The sequence below is a fragment of the Somniosus microcephalus genome, chromosome 8 (assembly GCF_052327205.1).
Source record: "Somniosus microcephalus isolate GS21.2 chromosome 8, FLI_Smic_1.0, whole genome shotgun sequence".
In the NCBI taxonomy this organism is placed as follows: Eukaryota; Metazoa; Chordata; class Chondrichthyes; order Squaliformes; family Somniosidae; genus Somniosus; species Somniosus microcephalus.
The window spans coordinates 118,281,936-118,306,814 of record NC_140994.1 but is presented as its reverse complement, the minus strand read 5'-3'; the positions used below and the strand labels follow the sequence as shown (position 1 = coordinate 118,306,814).

The 24,879-nt window shown below is 46.5% G+C and overlaps 1 long non-coding RNA gene across 1 annotated transcript in view; it reads right to left on the bottom strand.

Moving 5' to 3' along the window:
• The window catches only part of LOC147113759 (uncharacterized), a 69,650-nt gene extending 56,034 nt beyond the window's left edge, over positions 1-13,616 (bottom strand). Inside the window, exon 1 of the long non-coding RNA XR_015079267.1 lies at positions 13,423-13,616. This is a non-coding gene — a long non-coding RNA (uncharacterized LOC147113759). The remainder of the gene's footprint in view (positions 1-13,422) is intronic.
• Between the last annotated feature and the right edge of the window lie 11,263 nt (positions 13,617-24,879).

Genomic DNA, 24,879 nt, shown 5'->3' with positions numbered 1-24,879 from the left:
TAATTTGCCTCCTCTTTAGGCACGAGTCCAAGAGGGACAGTCTTCTGAGCGAGATCATTACCACAAACATTCCTCAAAAACCCATGGGTAGAATTGGTTGGTATAGAGGCATGCAACATCAACCATTGTAACAGTTTTACAAGAAGATCGTTATTGCTCTTCGGCTCATCAATTTTCAGCTTCAGTAAAGACCAAGACAGATAGGGGGTTCTTGCTGGCTGCTTACCAAATGCCCTCCCATTAGTGTACTAATAGAATGGGAATAGCCAGAGATATACAGCAATCAAAACCACAAACCTGTGAAAGGCAGAGACACAGACCTAACCCTGATTCAGCAGAAAAGTGGTACAAGCAGAATATTGCTCTGCACCACACTGTTGCAAAACTGGAGACATAGTCTCACCTTTCCCTCAGATGTCATCAGATTTGCCCAGGTTAGTACCATCCATATGGAGAACATCAGGTGGGTGTTTCAGAAGCTGCTCAGCAGTATTACAGAACTACTTGGCTCGGAACTTACCACAGGACAGAAACCTGAAGAATCCCCCTAAAAGGACACAAAGGCTTTGAGGGGAATTATTTACCTTCTATATTCTTCTTGCACATTGCCAGCAACGTCATGTTAATTTAGGACAAATGGAAATGCCTTGTATAGATGCAACTAAACTTTGCTGAAAGTTTTTGAGGAGACAGTTACAAGAAAATGTGGGCATTGAGCTTAAGGGTAATAGCAGTAATTGAATTAATTAAAGTCAAAGGAATTCACTGCCATCCTCAATCCAACAAATGAAAGAAAAAAAATCCTACACAAGGTACGACACAGCTCTCAGTTAATTGTATATAATTACCAGTGAAGCATATAGATGAGCATTGCTAACCTTGAGTTGAATTTTATACACTCAAATTCAATCTGAAGTACTGGAAACTGATCTTAACATTCAAGGGCCCTGATTTCTTGTTTCCCTAGCTCGGGTGCTAGTCAGGCACAGCACACACATGGGGGGAATTTTAACCCCCAAAATCGGACGGGTTGAGGTCGGGTGGGAGGTTAGAGTTAAAAAACTGAATCCTGACCCCAACCATCACACTTCCGGTTTTAATGGAGGCGGGATGGGGGGGCGGGCAACCAAACCGCTCACAGGAGACAGGTCCACCATTTAAATATTATAATGAGGCTGGCGTGCCTCGTGGTGATCCACCATTACAAATTTAATGGGTGGTCGGGTTTCCCAGGCTTCGGGGAACCTGCCAGCTGAAGGGAGGCAAGGACTGATGGATCCAGGAGGTAAGTGCCTTTACTCTTACCTGCTGGATCCAGTATCCCTCCCTCACCCACGCCCCGCGATCAGACACCCGCCACCCCCCCCCCTCACCTCCGCAACAAGGCTTCCGATCTCCCCCTGACCTCCTCCCCACTGACCTCCCCCACCCCCACCCCCGCCGAGGCCTGCGATCCCTCCTCCGACTGCCTTCCCAGTCTCTCCCCTCCAGCCCCGATGCTCCTCCGGACCCCAACCATCCCCGCCCCACCCAGATGCTGCTCCAGCCTCCCGATTATCAACCGGCCCCGATTCACCACCCCCCAGGCCGATCCTCCTCCAGCCTCCGATTCACCCTCCCGATCATCCTCTGGCCTCCGATTCACCACCCCGATCATCCTCCGACCCCAATTCAACCCACCCATCCCTCCCTCCTTCTCTCCTCTCTGTGGCCTTGTGCCGCAGGCCTACCTGCCCGCAGCCAGCCACCCTCTCCATCCAGACAGAGCTTTGAAATGCTAATCAGGCCCTGCCGTTAAATTCGGCAGAGCCTAGGGGGAATCCGTTCTCCCGGGTTTCTAGCACACACGCCCGCACCCCCCCCCACATGCGCTCCCTACCCGCCTCCAAATTAAAATTCCGGCCTTAAGAACATAAAAATTAGGAGGAGTAGGCCATACAGTCCCTCGAGCCTGCTCCACCATTCAATAAGATCATGGCTGATCACTGACCTCAACTCCACTTACCCGCCCGATCTCCATATCCCTTGATTTCCCGAGAGTCCAAAAATCTATCTATCTCAGCCTTGAATAAATTCAACGATTCAGCATCCTCGGCCTTTGGGGTAGAGAATTCCAAAGATTCACAACCCTCCGAGTGAAGAAATTCCTCCTTATCTCATGACCGACCTCTTATCCTAAGAAAATGCCCCCTAGTTCTAGACTCTCCAGCCAGGGGAAACAACCTCTCAGCATCTACCTTGCCAATCCCCTTCAGAATCTGATATGTTTCAATGAGATCACCTCTCATTCTTCGAAACTCCAGAGAGTATCGGCCCAGTCTACTCAATCGCCCCTCATAGGACAGCCCTCTCATCCCAGGAATCAATCTAGTGAACCTTTGTTGCACTGCCTCCAAGGCAAATATATTCTTCCTCAGATAAGGAGACCAAAATTGTGCAACATGTTGACCCAATGTCAACCGTATTTGCAGGTTCAGGTCATGAGATTAAACCCAACACACCCCAGACACGGAAATCCAATCCTGCGTAGCGGTAACGGCCACTGGCGTCAGGGCCTGCTGTCCATTAACAACAGCTGGAAGGTCTTTAGCCCAGAGAGTCCCCCTGTAAAAATAGATTCCTCTTACAGCTATCTGGCCTTGTTGCCTGTCGTTCTCAGATTCTCTGGCCACCCTCCAAATGGATGACTACCCTGGCAGGGAATCAAGTAAATCCCTCCAACCGCATTTACACGGCCACTCCAGGTACAAGCACTCTGTCCCCCAGCTCAAATCACCGGGAAATCCCTGGGCAACATAAAATGGGCAAAGACCTGACATCATGAACCTCTGCCCCATTTTCCCTCTGCTTTGCAGCTGGGAGCAGAATCTTCTACAGAGGCAAATCAAAACAAAATCTTCCCCAATACGTGTAATATTATACGGCCTGTTAATCTATTAGTGCTTCATAAAATCTCAATTTTCCGTAGAATTTTTTTTTAATCCAGGGAAGCTGAAAGGAGAAATTAAGGGAAAAGAATTTATATACTCAGCTTCAACACTATTTGTTGCAGAGAATTCTGCATTCTATTCACCCTGAAATGTTCTTTGTGTGTGTGTGTCTCTCTCTCTCACTCACTCTCTTCCCCCCTCCATCCCCTTCTCAAAACATAATACAGCACAGAAACAGAGCAATGGAAACAATCTATTATTAAGACCTCTTTAACCCATGGACTTTCTCAGCTCCAGTGAACAAAGCCCCAACTTGAATGTCTTCATACCTGTAACTCAACAACAACTTGCATTTATATAGTGCCCTTTCATCCCTGGTAAAAAGAAAACCTAGTGGGGGCCAAATTGGATTACCCCCAAAAACAGGCACGGGGATCGCACTGCACGATTAACCCGCACCCGTTCTATGTAATGCAGGCAACACGCCAACTTCGTGCTGCACATTAGCAGGGGGCCCAATATAGTTATTTACTAGCACTGCTTAAAGCTAGCTTGCACGGCTTTAAACTAGCCTGTACCACTTAAAGGGAAAGTGTACTATGGCTGCTGGAGGTGCTGAGATCATTCGGAATAGTGCTGTGCAACGATCAACAATGGCTGGCCACGTGAGAGAACATGACCAAGGTTTTCCGACGCTGCATTGGAGGTCTTGGTGGAGGAGGTGGAAAGGAAGAGAGATGTCCTTATCTGCAGGAGGAAGGAGGCCCTCCAGACACATGATGAGTAGGGAGTGGAAACAGATCGCCACGGAGGTTGGAGCGATCATAACATGATAGAATTCTTCATTAAGATGGGGAGTGAAGTAGTTGACTCAGAGACTAAGGTCCTGAATTTAAATAAAGGGAACTATGATGGTTATGAGACGCAAGTTGGGTAGGATTGATTGGGTAATGTCACTCAAAGGGTTGACGGTGGATAGGCAATGGCAAACATTCAAAGATCACATGGATGAACTACAGAATTTGTTTATCCCAGTTTGGCATAAAAATAAATCAAAAAAGGTGACTCAACCGTGGCTAACAAGGGAAATTAGGGATAACATAAGATCCAAAGAGAGGACATATAAATTGGCCAATAAAAGCAGCAAACCTGAGGATTGGGAGCAGTTTAGGATTCAGCAAAGGAGGACAAAGGGATTAATTAAGAGGGGGAAAATAGATTATGAAAGTAAGCTTGCAGGGAACATAAAAACTGACTGTAAAAGCTTTTATAGATACGTAAAGAGAAAAAGATTGGTGAAGTCAAGCATAGGTCCATTACAGTCAGAATCAGGGGAATTTATAATGGGGAACAAAGAAATGGCAGACCAATTAAATACATATTTTGGTTCTGTCTTCACAAAGGACGACACAAATAACCTCCCAGAGATGTTGGGGAACATAGGGACTAATGAGAGGGAGGAACTGAAAGAAATCAGTATTTGTAGGGAAATGGTGTTGGGGAAGTTGACGGGATTGAAGACTGATAAATCCCCAGGGCCTGATAATCTACATCCTAGGGTGCTTAAGGAAGTGGCCCTGGAGATAGTAGATGCATTGTGATGCGCTATCAATTACTCATAAAAGACTGAGAGTTAAGAGAGTAACTAAAGGCTTTTATTAACAAAAGAATGAAGGTCTGCCTCGAGTGGTCGACCGGTTCAGAAATACAAAGGGCTGGGGAGCAGTCACCTTTATACTAGGACTTGTGGGAGGAGTCAGCCGAGGCATGTACACAGTGGAATACAAACAGTGGTTTACCACACATTGCTGGTCATCTTCCAGAACTCGATAGACTCTGGAACAGTACCCATGGATTGGAGGGTAGCTAATGTTACCCCACTATTCAAAAAAGGTGGTAGAGAAAAAGCGGGGAATTATAGACCGGTAAGCCTGACATCGGTACTGGGGAAAATGCTAGAGTCCATTATAAAAGATGTAATAGCAGAGCACTTGGAAAGCAGTGACAGGATCGGACAAAGTCAACATGGATTTACAAAAGGTAAATCGTGCTTGACTAATCTACTGGAAATTTTTGAGGATTTAACTGGTAAAATAGATAAGGGAGAACCAGTGGATGTGGTGTATTTGGACTTTCAGAAGGCTTTCGATAAGGTCCCGCATAAGAGATTAGCTTGCAAAATTAAGGCACATGGGATTGGGGGCAAGGTATTGACTTGGATAGAGAACTGGTTGGCAGATAGAAAGCAGAGAGTTGGAATAAACGGGTCCTTTTCCCAGTGGCAGGCAGTGACTAGTGGGGTACCGCAAGGATCGGTCCTAGGACCCCAGCTGTTCACAATATATATTAATGATCTGGACGAGGGGATTGGATGTAGTATCTCCAAATTTGCAGACGACATAAAGCTGGGTGTGAGGGTATGCTGTGAGGAGGATGTCGTGAAACTCCAGTGCGATTTGGACAGGTTGGGTGATTGGGCAGAAACATGGCAAATGCACTATAATGTGGATAAATGTGAGATTATCCACTTTGGTGGCAAAAACAGGAAGGCAGATTATTTGAATGGCAATAGATTGAGAGAAGGGGAAGTGCAAAGAGACCTGGGTGTTCTTGTGCACCAGTTGTTGAAGGTAAGCATGCAGGTGCAGCAGGCGGTTAAGAAGGCAAATGGTATGTTGGCCTTCGTAGCAAGAGGGTTCAAGTACAGTAACAAGGATGTCTTGCTGCAGCTGTACAGGGCCTTGGTGAGACCGCACCTTGAGTATTGTGTGCAGTTTTGGTCGCCTTATCTGAGGAAGGATGTTCTTACCATGGAAGGAGTGCAGCGAAGATTCACCAGGCTGATACCTGGGATGGCAGGAATGACGTATGAGGAGAGATTGTGTCGATTGGGCTTGTACTCACTGGAGTTTAGAAGATTGAGAGGGGATCTCATCGAAACCTATAAAATTCTATCAGGCCTGGATAGACTAGATGCAGGAAGGATGTTCCCGATGGCCGGGGAGTCCAGAACTAGGGGTCATAGTCTAAGGATAAGCGGTAAGCCATTTAGGACTGAGATGAGGAGGAATTTCTTCACCCAGAGAGTGGTGAACCTGTGGAATTCTCTTCCACAGAGGGTGGTGGAGGCCAGTTCATTAAATATATTCAAGAAGGACTTGGATATATTTCTTAAGGCTAAAGGGATCAAGGGATATGGGGAGAAGGCAGGGACAGGGTACTGAATTTCGATGATCAGCCATGATCTCATTGAATGGTGGAGCAGGCTCGAGGGGCCGAATGGCCTACTCCTGCTCCTATCTTCTATGTTTCTAAATGCCAAGAGTTTAGCCTGAGGACCTGGATGCAGCGCCGCAAGCAGTTTAATGACCTCACACGAGTGGTCAAAGTCAGTGAAAGTATCTTCAAACACCATATCCTACCAACTGCACCATGAGCCTCAGCCACTACTCAATTCAACACACCCCCATCAATCACCTACCAACAACCTCTATCAACCAGGACTCATACCTAACATTCATTTGCTTCACCTCACCTACTTCGCACTGTTGCAAGCCTCATACCTACATCTTACAGCTTGCACACACCGCCAGCTATTCAACCATGAAAGCCACATCGTTCAAACATATTGCATGACACTCTGACACAATACCCTCTCTCTTGCAGGAGAAGGTGGTGCACAACCGGAAGCAGCAGGATCTAACCAGAGGGGGAAGAGGTGTGCCTGTATGTTCTAACCCCCATGGAGGAGACGGTGCTGGCCATTATGGGAAGCGCCATTGCTGAGGCCATGACCAGCGGAGGGGCCGATTCCATTGAAAATATCTGCATCCTCGTACCTAATCCTCCTTCTCACATTCTACTTCCCCCTCTTTTTTTATTCATTCACAGGATGTGGGCGTCGCTGGCAAGGCCAGCCTTTATTGCCCATCCCAAATTGCCCTCGACAAGGTGGTGCTGAGCCGCTTTCTTGAATCGCTGCAGTCCGTGTGGTGGAGGTACTCCCACAGTGCTGTTAGGGAGGGAGTTCCAGGAATTTGATCCAGCGCCGATGAAGGTACAGTGATATATTTCCAAGTCAGGATGGTGTGTGACTTGGAGGTGGTGGTGTTCCCATGCGCCTGCTGCCCTTCTTCTTCTGGGTGGTAGAGTTCGCAGGTTTGGGAGGTGCTGTCGAAGAAGCCTTGGCAAGTTGCTGCAGTGCATCTTGCAGATGGTACACACTGCAGCCACGGTGTGCCGGTGGTGCAGGGAGTGAATGTTTAAGGTGGTGCATGGGGTGCCAATCAAGCGGCTGCTTTGTCCTGGATATTGTTGAGCTTCTTGAGTGTTGTTGGAGCTGCACTCATCCAGTCAAGTGGAGAGTATTCCATCACACTCCTAACTTGTGATTTGTAGGTGGTGGAAAGGCTTTGGAGAGTCACGAAGTGAGTCACTTGCCATAGAATACCCAGCCTCTGACCTGCTCTTGTTGCCATGGTATTTATGTGGCGGGTCCAGTTAAGTTTCTGGTCAATGGTGACCCCCCAGGATGTTAATGGTGGAGGTTTCAGCGATGATAATGCCGCTGAATGTCGAGGGGCAGTGGTTAGACTCTCTCTTGTTGGAGATGGCCACTGCCTGGTACTTGTGTGGCGCGAATGTTACTTGCCACTTATCAGCCCAAGCCTAAATGTTGTCCAGGTCTTGCAGCATGCAGGCACGGACTGCTTCATTATCTGCTTCCGCTGTTTAGTATGCATGTAGTCCTGTGTTATAGCTGCTCCTGGCATGCTCCGCTGCACTCCTCATTGAGCCAGGGTTGGTCCCCTGGCTTGATGGTAATGGTAGAGCGAGGGATATGCCGGGCTATGAGCTTACAGATTGTGGTGGAATAAAAATCTGCTGCTGCTGATGATCTACAGAGCCTCATGGAGACCCAATTTTGAGCTACTAGATCTGTTCTGAATCGATCCTATTTAGCATGGTGGTAGTGCCACACAACACAATGGAGGGTATTCTCAGTGTGAAGATGGGACTTCGTCTCCACAAGGACTGTGCGATGGTCACTCTTACCAATACGGTCATGGACAGATGCATCCGCAACAGGTAGATTGGTGAGGACGAGGTCAAGTAGGTATTTCCCTCGTGTTGGTTCTCTCACCACTTGTCGCAGGCCCAGACTGGCAGCTATGCCTTTCAGGACTCGGCCAGCTTGGTCAGTAGTGGTGCTACCGAGCCACTCTTGGTGATGGGCATTAAAGTCCCCCACACAAGAGTACATTCTGCCCTTGCTACTCTCAGCGCTTCTTCCAAGTGATGTTCAACATGGAGGAGTACTGATTCATCAGCTGAGGGAGGGCGGTAGATGGTAATCAGCAGGAGGATTCCTTGCCCATGCTTGACGTGAAGCCATGAGACTTCATGGGGTCCGGAGTCAGTGTTGAGGACTCCCAGGGCCATTCCTTCCCGACTGTATACCACTGTGCCGACACCCCTGGTGCATCTTCCTAGTGGTTTTCAACATGGAAGAGTACTTATTCATCAGCTGAGGGAGGGCGGTAGGTGGTAATCGGCAGGCGGTTTCCTTGCGCAGGTCTGTAGTCAATGCTGTGGGTTTGGAGTCACGTCGCCCAGATCGAGTAAGGACGACAGATTTACTTCCCGAAAGGACATTTGTAGTTTCATGGTCATCATTACTAATACTAGTTTTTATTCCAGATTTATTTAATTCACTGAATTTAAATTCCCCAGCTGCCGTGCCGTGGCATCATGTCTCCGGGTCATTAGTCCAGGCCTCTGGCTTACTCGTCCAGTAACATAACCACTATGCTACCATACCCGTACCTCATCCCGCAATCTCTTCTGACTTAAAAGCTGCAGATGTTGCAAACATGCACTTCTTACTTTCCCCTCTCCCCTCACCACAACCTTACCCTTGTCCCTTTTTTCTTTCAGATACCCAAGAACTACACTCAGTAGATGAAGACACACCGTCACCTGATTTTACACTCGCAGCCACCATCTCAGATACTGACACTGCACGTATCTTACAGGATAGCATAGAAACGGGATCTGCACGTGGTGAGACACTGCACAAGTGCACTGCAGCCAGGGCAGAGGGCAATGATAGAGCAGGTGCCAGCTCGCCGGAGGGCGAGATCGTACACAAGTTCAATGGGCCAGGCTACAGAAGGCGGCTGAAGGGTGTACATAACGAAATACTTGGTGCATTGGGAAGCCTGCCAGAAAGCCTGTGTACAATGTCAAGGAACATAGAGGAGTCCAGCACCAACTTGGCACAGGGCTTGGAGCCCATAATTTCCAGCATGGAAATGGTGGCCAACTCCATCAACACACTTGTGGACTCAACCGTGATGCAGCGTCTGACGGCTGATGTCTCGCCTTCCATTGCAGCACAAGCAGCTTCCACCAAAAGTCTGAGTGCTGCAGTGGAAGCTCAGACTGAAGTCATGCAAGGACAGCTTGCTGCCATGCAAGCTCAGAGTGCTTCCATCATGGCTGTGGATACCAGTATTCAAAGGGGCTTCTAGCATGTCACAGCAGTCTAGCAATCTGTCCTCCAACAGATTAGTAGGATTGCTGAGGCGCCACCCTGGGGGAGTGGCAGTGGCTCCATCAGGATGACAGCGTTCGTGATCTCACCCCTGCCGCTCCGCCAGACTGCTGCCGCCCATGCCAAGATGGTGCAGTCTGAAGCCAGGCCTTCTAGGCCCAGAGCTGCTCGAGGTCGTGCTATAAAGCCATCTGCAGTCTCCTCCACTGAAACTCAGCAGCCTTTTACCAGCTGGGGTAGCACTAGGGCAGGCAAAAGCACACAGAAGACAGGCACTAAATGAATGCACAAGAGTGGCTAGTTTAAGTTTGTATGCAATATGGCATGATTTAATTTATAAATTTAGTTTGCAATGTATATTTTGTGTTGGCTTTTATTTTTCCATTGTGGCTAAGAGGATAATGTGATGGTCAGTGACAGAGGAAAGGAGTGTGGGACTGTTGGCTAATCGGGAACTGGGGTTGAGGTTACAGGTATCACACTTGAAATAGTTCTTCATGTACAGCCCGGGCAGAAAGGGGCTGTCTAGATTGCAGCCTCGCTTCCTCTTCTGCCTCCCCCTCTTCCTCCTGCTGCTCAGTTTCTCGCATGATAGGTAATGGCAAGGACTGTTGTCTCATGATGGCAAGATTGTGCAGCATACCACCACAAATCTTGAGACCCGCTCAGCCGAGTACAGCAGGGCTCCTCCAGAGCGGTCCAAGCAGCAGAATCGTTGCTTCAGCACGCCAATGGTCTGCTCTATCCAAAGCGAACCGGAGTCATGAGCCAGGTCATCAGCGGATAGCCCTCGTCGCCAAATAGCCATCCTTTGGTTTGTTGTGGTGGCTGAAGTATAGCTAGCACAGCAGACTGCCACAGAATGAACGCTGCCAGAATACCGGGCATTGGCCTGCATGATGCACTGCCGATGGTCATCCATCAGCTGCATGTTGTGGGAGTGGAATCCCTTTTGGTTCTAGTACATGGCAGAGTTGACATGCAGTGCACTCAAATCAATGTGCAAGCAGTTAATGGCACCCTGCACCATGGGGAAGCCTGTATTCCTTGCAAATCCTCGTGCTCATTCCGCCTGCTTCTCTCTGGCAAGAGGGAATGAAATGAAGTTATCTCTCATTGAATAGACAGCCTCAGTGGCCTCCCTTATGCAACGAGCGCACTGCAAACTGTGATATGTTTCAAATATCTCCAGCACTAGCCTGGAAGGAGCCAGACGCATAAAAGTTCATTGCCACTGTCAGTTTCAAAGCCACTGGCAATGCTATCCTTACCCTGCTCTGAGGTTGGAGTGGAGGCTGCAGCAGTTGGGAGATTTCAGTGATGACCTTCTTAGCGAAGTGCAGACGTCTCAAACATTGATGGTCATTGAGTTTCAGGTAGGAGAATTGCTCCTTAAACACCCTAGGCTACTCCAGCTGAGAGCCCTTCTCCTCCTCCCTCTTCGGGCAGCCTGTTATGCTCTGCGTGGCCTCTGCTCATTCTCCTAGTCATGCACGATTCCAAGAGGAATCCCATGTTTGGGAGCAACTGGTTTGTGCAGAAGACTTGAAGTCAGCAAAAAGTACGTCAGCACCTGCCACACCACTACCTGCAGACTTCTGAAACTTGAAACTATGGAAAGCACCAAAAAGGTGTAGAATTATAGCAACAGCCAGAAGAAATAAACCAGCAACTAACCTGTAAGTAGTTGATGATTCCTTTAAATAGCACTGGTGGTGGGGCGTCATGCTGCTTAACATGTGTTCAGCTGTGTGAGGTTAAGAGAGGGTGTCGCCTGGAGCGTAGAGCTCCAAAATGGCAGCGCGGCATCAAATCAGCGTTGATGTCATGATCTGCCTGCGCTGCATACTTCCGCCACACATTAAGTGCACGCATGCCAACCCTTTTACCAAGATGGCGTCCGCCGCACTTCACGCCAGAAGTGTGCGCATGCACCACAAACACTATTTTGGATTCCAAAGGGCACTCGTAGCACCAAATAAACGGATGCTACCAAGCCCAATTTTGCTCCCAGTGAGTCTACACTACATATTTTCCACTACTTTTATATCCTTCCTATCCTGTGCTTTCTACATAATTCATGGCGCACGAAGCAGAATTCTCTTTCCAGAAAGGATGTACATGCCTATCTACTTTTTCCCTTCCTCTTCCTTTTGCCAATTCTCTCCCCCTCCTTTTCTCCTGAAAGAGTTCACTGTTCCCTGGGGTACGGTTCTACAGATGCCAGGCACCCTCCAGTAAGTCATCCAAGTGGCCAGTCTTCAGGTGTAAGCCAAGACAGTGAGTGCTTGCAGGCTATGTCAAACACAGAGAGCACAACAGTAAAAATCATCCTGTCTTTGTTTGATGTTCACACATGCAGAGCTCTAGCAGGGGCCAATGGCTAATGATAAGGAGGAACCCTGGTTTATTTTTACCCTTCCTAACTCAATGGCAATCATAACACTCCTATTATTGCCCCGGCTGAGATTTGGTAACTCAGCACAGACTGGGGAATTCAAACCTGGGATGTCCAGGTCTTTGTAGATCAACTACTTACTGCTTAACAATTGGATTGCTATTCTGAAAATTCAGCACCAATTGGCAGAATGTGTGTGAGGTGATGCGTTTTGGTAAAACAGCAATAATTATACTCTGACTGGAAGTTGGCTGTGGGAGAGCCGAGGGAATTGGGGGTACAGGTTCACAGAATACTAAAGGCAGAACCTCAGGTTGATAAGACTGCAAAATAACTAATGGAATTCTAGGTTTTATCTCAAGAGGTATAGAATTTAGAAGCCAAAAGACAATGATGAGTCAATATAAAATCTTAATAAGTCCTGTATGCAGTATTGGGCTCCATACTATGTGAAGGGTAATGAGGCTTTAGAGAAGGTGCATAATCACAAGGCTACTGCCAGGTATGAGGAAATACAAATATGAAAAAATTGAGTCTTTTTTCATTAGAACAATGCAAATTATGAAGTGATATTACAATAGAAGCAGACTGTTTCCAGTAGTTGAGGGGCCATAGTTATAAGATTAAATGCAAGAGATTTAGTACAAAGGGCAGGAGAAACTTCTTTACAGAGTTGGAAGACTGGAATTCACTTCCAGGGTTAGTGGTTGAGGCAGAAACAATGTCAACATTCAAGATTAGATTGGACAGGTGGGTGAAGGAAAAGGGGTTGAAGGCATATGGAAACAGAGCGGGTAAATGTGATTAGGAATATTTGGTTGCATGGAGGGTAAACACCGATACGAGCTGGTTGGGCAGTTGAGCTGTTTCCATGTTGTATCTTCTATGTATTCCTATGCCTCAGAGACACCAAGGGATGACTTGTGTGGGAAATGGTAAAATTTCATACTGGTCTGTAGGAGGCACTATTTTGACATTTGGTGTGGAGCTTTACTCTATATCTACCCATGATGCAACTGAGCTGGGGGTGCTTCAAGCAGATACTTGGTGACCAAAATAAAAAGTGCTCCATCCCCAACACTTATATCCCTCATCCCCACAAAGAAAGATCATTATGGATGTGTTATAGCACAGGACAAACTACACTATGATAGATATATAATATGCTCTCTGTCAGTTTCTAACAAATTAACATGCTCAATTTAAAAAAAATTGAAGTACTAGGGCCATTAGTCATTTTTCCTCTGACAGCTGTTATGGGTCTCGTCTGAAAGAGCTCAAAAGTTACTAAACGGCCACTGGTGCTCTCAAAATTCTACTCTCATAGGAGTATTAGAACACTGGAAATAAAACACGTTCCTCCATGGTTGGCTTGCCTAACATTGTTGGGGCAGTGTGAAGAAATTGTCTCAAGTCCGTGCCAGTTCTAGGACCAATTTTGGGATTACTTGATCGCTGGACAGAAAGAAGAAAAAAAATTCTAGTTTTCTGGCATAGTCATCGGTCACATGAATACACAAGAATACAAATGGACTTACTGTTCCTTGTTCCAGTAGGAGTTGGCACTTGCTGAGACATTCTGGGCTCTCAGTGAGCTCGATCAAGGCTTTCTCTGCTTGCAATCGCTGGGCTGGATCTGTGGCCTCATAAAGCTGCTTACATAGTATCTCCAATTGTGCCAAATCCTACAACAGCAACAAGAACAGTGTTAGAAATCCAAGACTGAAGAACACTTCCACATAGATGCTACATTTCTTTCATACCGAGACACTTTCAAAATGTTGCTTTCAATATTTGAAATGAAAAATAGATGATCTCTTGTAAAATTGAATTACCTGAAATCCTAGAGGTGAACAAACTACACAGTACTCTACAAGTACAGTCCCTAACCCAATCAGTATTTTTTTTAAAACACACCAATCTTTTGAGTCACATAACTATATCAAACATCCAACAAGAGCTATAAAAATATTTTACAAAATAGCATTTGGGTCTAGTGGTTGCAAAGATATAACTGACCCTTGCTCTCAAGAACACCTTTGTAATCTATTATTGAAACTACTTATCCAATTAACAATATAAATAACCCACAGCACTACAGAAATACCTTGACAAAACAGAGGTAAACATACCAATAAAGTCAAATCTTAAGTCAAAATAACCAGTATAAAGGATGTTAAGAGCACCATAATAATTGCCTCCAAGTATTTTGAAGACATATTACCCTGTAACGAACTAAAAAACAAAAACATCGCCAGACTAACAATTCTACTCAGTACAATAGCAAAATATGCTGGAAATCTGAAATAACAACAGAAAATGCTGGAAACACTCAGCAGGTCAGGCAGCATCCGTGGAGAGAGAAACAGAGTTAACGGGCCAGTAATTCCGGTCCCAACGCGTGAGTACGGACGGTGTACTCACGCGTGGGCCCGTTGGAAGTGCCGGATTTCAGCATGCACAACGCATGCGCGGGAAACCGGCATTTCCTCCAAGGGTTTCAGAGGTCCAATGCGTGCGCGCAGAGCCTTCCTTCTTTTTGACAGGTTTGCCCGTGTGCAAAGGCCTGAACTTTTTAGACATATAAAAAGGAGGCGTAAGGACTGGATACTTGAAGGTAAGTGGTCTATTATTTAAAATTATTACATTTTTTCCACAGCTTCATTGTTTTTAAGGACTTTACAGTAAGGTAAGTTTATTTTTAGACCCGATTTCTTAAAAAATTATTTTTTTCAATAATTTTATTAATTGTTTAAAATAGTTTTTTTTAAGTTATTTATAGTTTATTTAATTATTGGGATGCTTTTTAAAATTTTATTTAAAGTTAAACTAGTCTTTTGGGCGCCCGTACGTTTCATGAGTTTGACAGTTCTTGCTATCAAACTCATGAATGAAGTTTCCCCTCCCCTGATTGGCTGCACAGTGCTCACCTGATCCCAGCCGGCACATCGCACTAACTACGCCGCTGGATCAGGCAAGCACATCGCGCCGACAGCTGAACCGGGCCTATGACAGGAATTCCAAGCAGGCCCGGGCTTCAGATGTCGGCGCGCCGGGTGAGTGCACATCGGGGGCTTGCACGCGCGGCAAGCTCCCGATCCTAATTTCTGGCCCAACGTTTTAGGTCTGTGACCCTTCAACTAAGGCATTGCTTCCCTGAGTGAAGGACACATATATAACTTGTCAAGTGTGTTATTTGTCTCATGGACTACCCGTTCCATTTAACAATTTCTCAGGTGGGGCTAATATGCCACTAATATGTTAGTGGCATACTACTGAGCCACAAACAACCAGGAGATCCCAGGTTTCATCCCAGTCTATGCATAATTAACTAATCTCACCAAAAAGGCATCTGTGGAGTCTCACGTATTGGCTTCAGTATCACTAGGCTAGGGGAGGTTAACTAGAGCTCCGTTCTTGATCACCACGCAGCTCCCCTTACTGGAAAGTGCACATGTAGCAGTTTAGTGACAACACAATAGGGCACAGCTAGGATTACTGACCGGGTCAAATATAATCCAAACATCCACTGTCTAAGATCACATAGGAAAAATGGCCTCTTGACTAAGATACCAGAGGACTGCCAGTACTTATAGAACAAGTCACCAACTTCGGGGAGATGAGTAAGAGCAGCGATTTCACATGCAGCAACCTCTCTCTGTTCCATTTATGAGAGGCATTCCCCACTCAAGAAATAACACTGGTATTTTGCTGTTCCCCATTGTACAGTTGCTGTCCAGGGGTGAGGATCAGTAATTATTTCTGTTAAGCACCATCCAGCATAGCCTCATATACTAAATGGTGCAAATCTCAGCTTCATATCTAAGGGATCCTACATCACTGTCTTAACTGATGACATCAAAAGGAGCAGCAGTTAAAAAAAAAAAATCGCTCCATCTAAATGACAACCAGGACACTTGGCAAATGACCAGCTGCAATCCCATTTTAAGGTACTGACAGTAAACCAACTGCTCCAGCTTCACTTTAGCCGAATCCCTAGATTAGATGGATTCCTGCTGTGTAATGCACTGTGGATAACCCAGTGTAGTATAGGAGTGAGGATAACTGGTCATCTTACGCACAATAAATTGGTGCATGAGCTGCGGTCAGCCTCCTGAGTAAAGACAGCACTTATAAATCTAACTGATGCCAGTACACATACTATCTATGACAGACACTGAAAATCTAATTTATGTTTTTCGAACACACAGCATAAAGATGCAAAAAGCATCTCTACAATTTCTGGAATTTAAACATTAAATAAAAACACATCTTCAGTGAGTGATAAATTGCTGAACGAGACAACAAAGTGAAAAGAATATTGTCACTGGTAATGAATATATTGTCCATGAGTAATCACATCAGTCCATTACGGAGAACAACCTTCAGGTTTCTATTTTTTTTATTATTAACAAATAACTTTTTTTTAAGATTAAATCATAAGCTACAATAGTAGAATCGTAGGCTAGTCTCTAGCCCAACAACAACAGCATCATTACAGTTCAGGTTCTCTACAACACCTTTGTTTCCAAAAGCAGACCACTGTCTCCAATGACCACCTTGTTTATGATGTGCCACAAGACTAAAACACTAGCTTTTTCTGCTGTAATACACAGCAGACACGGCATGGCCTACCCACCAAGATCTTGTGTCAACTACAAAAGGTGCTAATATCATATTGTCAGATTGAATCATACAGACTAAAACTTATTTAATTACAAATGAAATACTTACACAGAGACAGAGCCACACTCAAGAGATTAGCACTTGCTTTATTCCATAAACTACTTCAAAACAGTCGGGTGCTAGATCTTTGAAATTCCATTCCAGTAACTTTTGAACTGAGTCTCTGATGTTATGTGAAAAATTGGCCACGGTGAAACCTGCTAGGCCACCTCCATTGGAATCAAGTAATCTAAATAAAGAACTGAAAATCCTAGGAATGTGGTCCAGATAGTCTTATCTTCCTTTAAAATGGAAGCAGGCTTCTTTGAAGATCAGATTCTCTCTCAAATACCAAGCAATCAAAAATTTTAATAATTTCATCACTCAAGTAGATAAGATGTGAACAGCAGTCTCTTGGTTGCCTCTGGAGAGTCATTTGCTCAGGACATGTGGCCACAAAAAAAGAATCGGCCTAGGAATTCAAGACTGCCCATTTTTACTTACCCTGCGCACAAGGAGCCCCGGAGATGAGGCATCGGACCTCATTTGTATAGGAACAGTGCTGCAGGAGGAGCCCAAGAAGTTGAGTGGAGGAAGATCAGGCTGCTGCCACAGGTAAGTGAAGGCCTCACGTACCTCTGGGTGGGGGGGGGGGAAACATGGGTCTCGGGAGGGATCAGGGGCCTCGGGGCGGGGAGGGGTCACAGGCCAAGGCGCAGGGGATAACACGGGCCTATGGAGAACACGGGGGGGGGGACATGGGACTCGAGGGGGGGGGGGAAGGAACATGAGACTGGGGGGTTGGAGGAGGAACACTGACCTTGGGGGGGGGGGGGCAAGAGAAGGGGGGAACACCGACCTTAGGGGGCAAGGAAGGGGGAACGCGGGCCTCGGTGGGGGGGGGGGGGGGGGAGAGGCGCAGGCCTCGGGGGGGGGGGGAACGGACGCAGGCCTCGGCGGGGGGGGGGGGGGGGGGAGACACAGGCCTCGGGGGGAACGGACGCAGGCCTCGGCGGGGGGGAGACACAGGCCTCGGTGCGGGGGGGACGACGACGAAGCAGGCCTCGGCGAGGGGGGGGGGGGGAACGAGGCAGGCCTCGGCGGGGGGTGGGGGGAGACGCGGGAATGACGCAGGCCTCGGGGGGGGGGGGGGGGAGACACGTGGGCCTCAGCAGGGGGGGGACAAAGGCTTCGGCAGGGGGGACGCAGGCCTCGGCGGGGGACGGGGGGGGGGGGACGCAGGCCTCGGCGGGGGACGACGCAGGCCTCGGGGGGGGGGGGGGGGAGAAAGAGAGAGAGGAGACACGTGGGCCTCGGCAGGGGGTGGACGCAGGCCTCGGTGGGGTGGGGGGGGGTGGGGGAGACGGACGACGCAGGCCTCGGCGGGGGAGGGGGGCGCGTGGGAACGACGCAGGCCGCGGGGGCGGGGGGAAAAAGAGAGGGGCGCGGCCCTCGGCGGGGGGGGGAGAAAGAGAGGCGCGGGCCTCGGCGGGGGTGGGGGGGGGGGGGAAAGACGCAGGCCTCGGCCGGGGGGGGGCGTTGCAAAGGCAAAGTGGCCATAGTTGGGAACTAAATATTCCTGGATACTTATCTATTAGAAGAGATAGGCAAAATGGAAAAGGAGGGGTAGCCCTGATAATAAAGGATGGGATAAATACAGTAGAGAGAAAGGATCTTCACTCGGAAAATTAAGTGCAGGTAGACTATCCTTTATCAGCACTTCCGAAAACCGAAAACCTCTAAAAACCGAAAGTTTTCTCGTGGAGCGTAAGTCGTGCGCACGACATGACCCGAGTGGCGCCAAACATGACAAGAGTGGTCCGGGAGCTCTGCCTTTCCCTGTGAGCAGGGCAGAGGGTCACAGAGTTATCTCCTGGGTAGGAGATTGCAGGCCGAGCCGGGCAGTGTGAAGGAGGTACCGGGAGAGTGAACCCAACAATACAACGGCCCGTCCGATAGTCTTTTCTTCCCTCCCCCACCCCCCCCCCCCCCCCCCCAACCCCACTGACCTGATTTGCGGGCCAGCTTAGCGTAGGAGTCAGCCGATATCTGGCTTTCCCACAACTGGCGGCGGCAGTCGAGCCCCAGACCCCCGCTAAGTCAAGGAATTTAGATACGGAGCAGGGGGAGCCGGAAACCTCGATCTAACGGCAGAAATCAGCAGCCGTTTTGTTAGGGTTTTTTTCTTCCCCTAGCATTTTTTTTCTTCCCCTAGCATTTTTTTAAACAGTCAGGCTGTGGAAAGAGTCTCTGTAGCTTAGCAACAGCTTCAGAGACGCTTCCAAGGCAGGGCCCGAGTGTTTACAAGCTGTTGCTAAGCAACAGTGTTTGTTGTCAAAACCTTCCGAAATCCGAAAAATTCCGAAAACCGAAACACAGCTGGTCCCAAGGTTTTCGGATAAAGGATAGTTTACCTGTAGCAAAATCAGCTTGGGTGGAGCTAAGAAACAGCAAGGGGCAGAAAACATTGGTGGGAGTTGTTTATAGGCCCCCAAACAGTAGTTGTAATGTAGCGTAGAGTATAAATCAGGAAATTAGAGGCGCATGTTACAAGGGTAATACAGTAATCATGGGGGACGTTAATGTACATATCAACTGGGCAAACCAAATTTGCAGTAATAGTGTTGAGGACAAATTCATGGAATGTATGCAAGATAGTTTTCTAGATCAGGATGTTGAGGAACCAACTAGGGAACAGTCTATTTTAGATCTAGTATTGTGCAATGAGAAAGGGTTAATTAATAACCTTGTAGTAAAGGAGCCTTTTGGGAAGAGTGACCATAATATGATAGAAGTTTATATTGAGTTTGAAAGTGATTTAGTTAAATCTGAAACTAGGGTCTTAAATCTAAATAAAGGAAACTATGTAGGTATCAGGTGCAAGTTGGCTAAGATTGGTAGATTGGGAAACTACATTAAAAGGTATGACGGTAGACAAGCAATGGCTAGGATTTAAAGAATTAACACATAATTTACAATAAATATGCATTCCTTTAAGGCACAAAAAACCCCACAGGAAAAGTGGTCCAACCATGGCTAACAAGAGAAGTTAAAGATAGTATTAGATCAAAAGAAGAGGCTTATAATGTTGCCAAAAAGAGTAGTAAACCTGAGGATTGGGAGGATTTTAGAATTCAGCAAAGGAGGACCAAGAAATTGATAAGGAAAGAGAAAAAATGAAAGTAAATTAGCAAGAGACATAAAAACAGATTGTAAACGTTTCTATAGGTATGTAAATAAGAGATTAGTGAAAGTAAACGTGGGCCTATTAGAGGCAGAGACAGGAGAATTTATAATGGGCAATAAGGAAATGGCAGAGTAATTAAACAAATACTTTGTATCTGTCTTCACGGTAGAAGACACAAAGATCATTCCAGAAATAATGGGGAACCAAGGGTCTAGAGAGATTGAGGAACTTAAAGAAATCAGTATAAGTAAAAACATAGTACTGGAGAAATTAATGGGACTAAGTGGCGACAAATCCCCTGGACCCGACAACCTGCATCCTCGGATTTTAAAAGAGGTAGCTGCAGAGATAGTAGATGCACTGGTATTAATCTTCCAGAATTCCCTAGACTCTAGAACAGTCCCCAAGGATTGGAAGGTAGCAAACATAACCCCGCTATTTAAGAAAGGAGGAGGAGGCAAAATGCTGCAATCTATTATTAGGGACGTGGTAACAGGGCACTTAGAAAATCATAATATGATTTAGAGTCAGCATGGTTTTATGAAAGGGAAGTCGTGTTTGACAAATCAGAAGAGAGTTTTTTGAAGATGTAACTAGTAGGATGGATTAAGGGGGAAACCAGTGAATGTAGTGAATTTGGATTTTCAAAAATCATTCGCTAAGGTGCCACACTAGAGGTTATTAAACAAAATTAGGACTCATGGGATTAGGGGTAATATATTAGCATGGATTGAGGATTGGTTAATGGACAGAGAGTAGGAATAAACGGGACTTTTTCAGGTTGGCAGGCTGTAACTAGCGGGGTACCGCAAGGATCAGTGCTTCGGCCTCAGCTATTTACAATCTATATTAATGACTTAGATGAAGGGACCGAGTGTAACGTATCCAAGTTTGCTGATGATACAAAGTTAGGTGGGAAAGTAAGCTGTGAGGAGGATGCAAAGAGGCTGCAGAGAGATATAGACAGGTTGACTGAGTGGGCAAGAACATGGCAAATGGAATACAATGTGGGGAATCCACTTTGGTAGGAAAAAAAGCAGAATATTTTTTTGAATGGTGTGAGAGTGGGAAATGTTTGCACTCAGAGGGACCTGGGTGTCCTTGTACATGAATCACAGAAAGTACAGCAAGCAATTAGGAAAGCAAATAGTATGTTAGCTTTTGTTACAAAGGGATTCAAGTACTGTATAAGAGTAAAGAAGTCTTATTACAATTATACAAGGCATTGGCGAGGCCACACCTGGAGTACTGTGTACAGTTCTGGTCTCCTTACCTAAGGAAAGACATACTTGCCTTAGAGGGAGTGCAGCAAAGGTTCATTGGACTGGTTCCTGGCATGAGGGGATTGCCCTATGAGGAGAGATTGAGTAGACGAGGCCTCTAGTCCCTAGAGTTTAGAAGAATGAGAGGTGATCTAATTGAAACATATAAAATTCTTAAGGGGCTTGACAGGGATAATGCTGGGAAAATGTTTCCCCTGGCTGGGGAAATCTATTACACGGGGTCACAGTCTCAGAATAAGGGGTCGGCCATTTAGAACTGAGATGAGGAGAAATTTCTTCACTCAAAGGGTTGTGAACCTTCTGAATTCTTTACCCCAGAGAGCTGTGGATGCTCAGTCGTTGAGTATATTCAAGGCAGAGGTCGATAAATTTTTGGGAATGAAGGGAATTAAAGGATATGGGAATAGTACGGGAAGATGGGAAGATGGAGTTGAGGTAGAAGATCAGCCATGATCTTGTTGAATGGCGGAAAGCTCGTAGGACCAAATGGCCGACTCCAAATCCTATTTCTTATGTTCTTATAGTCCTTTCTCCCTCATGTTTTTATCTAGCTTCCCCTTCAATACATCTATGCTATTCGCCTCAACTATTCGACTTGGTAGCAAGTTCCACATTCTCACCACTCTCAGTAAAAAAAAAAGTTTCTCCTGAATTCCTTACTGGATTTATTAGTGACTATCTTATATTTATTTCCCCTAGTTTTGATCTCCCCCACAAGTGGAAACATCTCTACGCCTAACCTATCGAATCCCTTCATAATTTTTAAAGACCTCAATTAGGTCACCCCTCAGCCTTCTCTTTCCTAGAGAAAAGAGTTAAGTATTTCCTAATAGTTATATTTTCTCAATTCTGGTATCATCCTTATAAATCATTTTTGCACCTGCTCCAGTGCCTCAATATCATTTTTGTAATATGGAGACCAGAACTGTGGACAGTACTGCAAGTGTGGTATAACCAAGATTCTATACAAGCTTAACAACTTCTCTGCTTTTCAATGTAATCCCTTTTGAAATGAACCCTAGTGCTTTTTTCCATGGCCTTGTGAACCTGCGTTGTTACTTTTAGTGAGTTGTGTACCCCCTGATCCCTTTGCTCCTCTACCTCATTTAGACTCTTAGGGGGAAAATTTGGTGCTTTGCACCTCCCATTAGCAGCCCCAGGGAGGTACTAATGGGGCACAAAGCCCCTAGCTCCTGGGCATGGTGCCGCTAATGCCTCACCCGAAATTCAGCGGGAGGTTAGCGCCGCGGCGCTGTGCCGCGCCTTGAGCAATGACATCATCGCCGTGCGCAGCGCTCCGGCCGCAAACTTCAGTTGCGCCCCCTGACCTACCGCCGGACGATATGTCCGACAGGGTCAGGGTGACATTTTTGCAACCACGCAAATTAAAGGGCAGGTGCCGGGCGGCAATTTTTATTTGGGCCACCTGCCAGCACCTGCCCCCTTTCGCTTCCTCATGCGAGGTGCCGGCCGCGATCGGTCAGCCCGGCACACCTTTCTCTCTCTCTCTCTCTCTCTCCTTGTAATGAGCCACCCGCAGCTCCCCGATTTCCAGCCTCTTCAATGGAAGTGGAAAAGATGTCGGCAAAAAGCTTTTGCATCTGCGACGGTGACTGGATAGGGAGAACTTTAAACACCAGGAAGGCTGGAGAGGGGAGTTAAAATTTCAAAAAATCGGAAACCTGACCCCAACCCGTAACCAACGCGTCCACTTCCGGTTTTAAAGGAGGTAGGTTGGCGGGTGGGCAACTAACCTGCTATCCAGAGGCAGGTCTGTAATTTAAATATTTTGATGAGGCTGCGTACCTCAAATATTACCCCAGTTTTAAATTTCCCAGGGCTCAGGAACCCAGTAGTCAGAGAGAGGCAAGAATGGCCAGATCCAGCAGGCCAGTGCTTTTCCAGCACAGCTCGTGAGCCAGGAGGAGCAGGAGTGCTCACCCCTGCCGGCCCCCCAAGCTAACCTGCTTCCCTTCTCGCGATCGGACCCCGACGCCTGATCTCTCCCTTGACCCCTCCAATCTCCCTTCACCCCTCCAATCACCCTTCACCCCTCCAATCTCCCTTCACCCCTCCAATCTCCCCCGCTCCCAGGCTATGGCCTACCAGCATAACTACCTCTCAATATGATAACAAAATACTGCGGATGCTGGCAATCCAAAATAACAACAGAAAATGCTGGAAAAACTCAGCAGGCCAGGCAACATCCATGGAGAGAGGAACAGAGTCCGTTTCTCTGTTTCTCTCTCCACAGATGTTGCCTGGCCTGCTGAGTTTGACTACCTCTCAATCTGGCTGGCTACCAGAAACATTTTTTTTAAAATGAGGTCCTGTCATTAAATTCGCCAGGATCTCCGGGGTTACCTGCATTTCTGGGTTTCATGATTGGTATGGTCTCCACCACCCCCCCACCCACCTGCTTCCTCCCCGCCACCCTGTAAATTTCAGGGCCAATATGTCCAGATAATAATGTGGAAATGTCAAACTCTAACAGATGTGGAAAAGAAAGAGCACGTGAAGCAAAGCTAATGAAGGCCGGAGGAACAGAAACTGGAAAAAGTGTTGCAGAAAAAAGCCGTGGCCTTTTCAGTGCCAATGACTGGCAGTGTAAAACCTGTGGGAATGCAAATTGGGCAAGAAGTTCAGAGTGCCACATGTGCAACACTCCAAAGTAAGTCAAACTAGAAGGACTGGATACAGAGGTGAATTTAATGTAGCATTAATAAAATTAAAAATCATTTTAATTACAGTTTTAAAGACTGCCAGAGAGAGGGCAGTTAGAATTCACGCTGCAGCATGTCTATATTTACCGGATAGCTTTCAAATCTGGGCCATTCATGACAGCTGATGTACTGTCAGCACAAATTCACTGGAACGGTTGAGTTCACTCGTTGCTTTGGTCAGTCCTTAATGGGGGAAATCTCCTGCACAGCCATGCAGGTTCTGGTGAAGGATTCTCATACAAAAATGTAAAAATATTAAAAAGTCTGCCTCAATAAGGCACTTTTGTTACATTCAGTGCATCTTAATGAGGTGTGCACTAGTGAGTAGACATAGCTGTTTCAGCCCGAAATAAACAGATATCTTAAGACACTATAACGGCAATTTTGAAGTTGATGTTAATGCAAATAGATAATGGTTATCGCTTTTTGGCTGATATAAGCGAATGCCCATTTTAAACGAGTTTAACTTACAGGAATCATATCACAGCCTAACTAAATAAAATGGCCCAGAAGTTCGGGTCTCCACGGGTGAGTACGCACGGGGTACTCACCCGTAGGCCCGATGGAAGTGCCGGTTTCCTGCATACACTGTGCATGTGCAGGAAACCAGCACTTCCATTCCTCTGAACGAAGAGGTTCAGAGGTCGAACGCGTGCGCGGGGGAGGCTGCGCGTGCGCATCAAACTTACCCTCACGGAGAAACCTGTAAAAAAAAAAGTAAGTCTGCAGAATTTAGAAATGTAAAAAGCAGGCCTAAGGCCTGCTTTTTACAAGGTAAGTGGTGAATTAATGAAAATTAAAACATTTTTTCCACAGGTTTATTATTTTTAAATACTTTAAAGCAAGGTAAGTTTATCTTTAGCCCCGTTAGAATATAAAATTATTTTTTTCAAAAATTTAAATTGTTTAAAAGTTATTTCATGTAATTTATAGTTTATTTAAAAAATGCGATTTAAAAAAATTTATTTGAAGGTTTAGTGCTATTTTGGGGCCGTAGTATTTATAAGTCTTGACAGCACTTCCTGTCAGACTTATGAATGGAGCATTCCCTGCTCCGATTGGCTGCCCATGGACCACGTGATCCCAGGGGACGCATCGAACTAACTGCGCCCCTGGGATACGCAAGCACTGCGCGCC